We start from the raw sequence: 2,927 nt of genomic DNA, 5'->3' as shown, positions 1-2,927 counted from the left end.
TATAGTCTTGACTATAGATCAGCCTATAGTCTTGACTATAGATCAGTCTATAGTCTTGACTATAGAACAGTCTATAGTCTTGACTATAGATCAGTCTATAGCCTTGACTATAGATCAGTCTATAGCCTTGACTATAGATCAGTCTATAGCCTTGACTATAGATCAGTCTATAGCCTTGACTATAGATCAGTCTATAGCCTTGACTTTGGATCAGTCTTTAGTCTTGACTATAGATCAGTGTTTAGGCTTGACTATAGATCAGTCTATAGTCTTCACCATAGATTAGTCTATAGTCTTAACCATAGATCAGTCTTTAGTCTTGACCATAGTTCAGTCTATAGTCTTGACTATAAGTCAGTCTATAGTCTTGACTATAGAACAGTCTATAGTCTTGACTATAGAACAGTCTATAGTCTTGACTATAGATCAGTCTATAGCCTTGACTATAGATCAGTCTATAGTCTTGACTATAGATCAGTCTATAGTCTTGAGTATAGATAAGTCTATAGCCTTGACTATAGATCAGTCTATAGCCTTGACTATAGATCAGTCTATAGCCTTGACTGTATATCAATCTAAAGTCTTGACTACAAATCAATCTTTAGTATTGTCTATAATCAAGACTATAAATCAATCTAAAGTCTTGACAATAAGTTATTTTATAATCTTTTCTATAAGTTGATCGATAGCTTTTTTCAAATATTGATCTATAGTCTTGAGATCGGTCTATATTCTTAATATGTGCTAAGAATACGTCACATAGAAACATCAACGATGAATCAAAATTTTGTAGATTCTGATCTAAAAAATTCAACTTTTCATATCACATTGAGACATAAACTAAAAAATAAAAGCAAGAAAATTGCAATAAAGTCTTTATTACAATTTCTGTCTTAAAACACTCGTACATGTAAATGAAGCATCCCCCAAAATGAAAAACTACTCCTAATAACATTGTATTTTTACCAAATTTGTCTGCTGTAAAAATACATGATTTTTTAGCATCAATTTTTTTTATTTTTTATTTGTTTAACAACATTTGTGCCCTTCTTTGAATTTGTTGCACAGCATTTGTGGCAACAGATTTTTTTTGTTTTGTTTTTGCCTCATGCACTCAATTCTGTTGCAGTTTTTGTTTTTTTATTATTATTGCTGGCAACTGCTGTTGCTGCTGTGATGTTTGTTGTTCTTGTTTATATTCTTTGGAATCGCTTTGAGTGTGAAATCGTTTGATGTTGACTTCTTTTTATAGGCACCGAGGAGAAGTAGTGTGTGTTGTAAAAGTTGCAACATTAGAAATGCCATGATTTCTTGCAAAATATTGTTTTTTTTTTTAATTTTTGCAAGAAAAAGAACATAGAAGGGGTCAAATTGTGCCATTTATATTTTAATGAAAATTTTGCATAAAAACTGTGAAGTAATTTTAGAAGGAGATCTGCAGAAAAATATGAAAAAAAAAACAATAAAGAAAATTATTTTTAAATTGTACCACCCAATAGGTAGACCTTTTCAAATTCTCCTCGTAATTTTCACAATTTAATATAAAATCATTGTTAACTGTTTGTTAATATATAATAATTTACTTATCATCGCGTTTCTCCAAAAAAAGCTTCTTATCATCATAAATTATTAGATTTTTTTTTCATCGTAAATGCTCACACGACTTTAAATATGTTTTTATCTATTTTAAAAATCTTCTCATAAATCTTATTTTTTTCATTTCTTCTGTGATTTTCATCTTTCTAACAATATTTTCTTATGTTTTCATTTTTTGATTCATTTATTTATTAGTTTTTTGTCTTTTGCATATTGAAATCATAAATTAATTAAATATAATTTAAATATCATCATTTAGAATGAATATGTGTGTGTCATGCCACATGAAATCTGTATTTTTTTTTTTTTGTTTGCCTTTGATATTTAAACATATTTTATGGGTTTTTATATGTCTAAGTAGTGTATTTATGCTTTTTATATTATTTGTTTAAAAAAAAGAAAACTTTGTTATTAAACGAATTGAAATAGAGCGCCATGAGATTATGTTTAATAATTGTACCCTATACTAAAGTAATAGACATTTAGATTATGGCATAAATTTGCTTTCGGCTTGTTTGTAGAATGTTTGCTAGTCTCGAATACAGACTGATCTATAACATTTAATATATACTGATCTCAGATTAATTTACAGTCATTGCAATTGAGAGATCTCTAGATCTCTAGTCTTGACTATAAACTGAACTATATTGTTGATCTATAGGATAGACTATAGTCTGATCTTTTGTGTCGACTATTGACTGATCTATAGTGTTGATTATAGGCTGACCTCTATTCTCAACTATAGACTGATCTAGAGTCTTCACTTTAGAGTGCTTTATAATCCTTACTATAGACTTATCTAAAGTCTCGACTATAGACTGATCTAGAGTGCCTTATAATCTCCACCATGGATAGATTTATAGCCTGATCTCGACCATAGGCAGATCTTTAGTTTTCCCTATAGTCTCGACTATTGAGTGCCTTATAATCTCCACTATGGATTGATTTATAGCCTGATTCCCTATAGACTGATCTATAGTCTCTACTATAATCTGATCTATAGTCTCTGCTATACACTGATCAATATTCTCCACTTTAGACTGATCTATAATCCTTACTATCGACCGATTTTTATTCTGGACTATATACCTATCTTTAGTCACCACTAAAGAGTGATCTATATTGTAGATTATAATCTTCAACTTAGACTGATCTAAAGTCTTGACTATAGACTGATCTAGAGTCTTCACTATAGAGTGCCTTGATCTAAAGTCTACACTATAGTTTCCACTATAGTATGATTTATAGTCTCCACTATAGTTTATACTATAGACTGATCTATAGTCTTCACTATAGTTCTTACTATAAACTGATCTATAGTCTCGACTATT

General features: G+C 29.7%; 1 protein-coding gene across 1 annotated transcript in view; it reads right to left on the bottom strand.

Moving 5' to 3' along the window:
* LOC111677481 (chondroitin sulfate proteoglycan 4) overlaps positions 1 to 1,510 on the bottom strand; it is a 23,690-nt gene extending 22,180 nt beyond the window's left edge. Inside the window, exon 1 of the mRNA XM_046950711.1 lies at positions 1,506 to 1,510. The gene's annotated coding sequence lies outside the window, so the exon portion shown is untranslated. The remainder of the gene's footprint in view (positions 1 to 1,505) is intronic.
* Positions 1,511 to 2,927: the final 1,417 nt, after the last annotated feature.

This window comes from Lucilia cuprina, chromosome 2 (genome assembly GCF_022045245.1).
Source record: "Lucilia cuprina isolate Lc7/37 chromosome 2, ASM2204524v1, whole genome shotgun sequence".
Taxonomy (NCBI): Eukaryota; Metazoa; Arthropoda; class Insecta; order Diptera; family Calliphoridae; genus Lucilia; species Lucilia cuprina.
The sequence above is the reverse complement of the archived record's forward strand: the minus strand, read 5'-3'. Positions and strand labels throughout refer to the sequence as shown.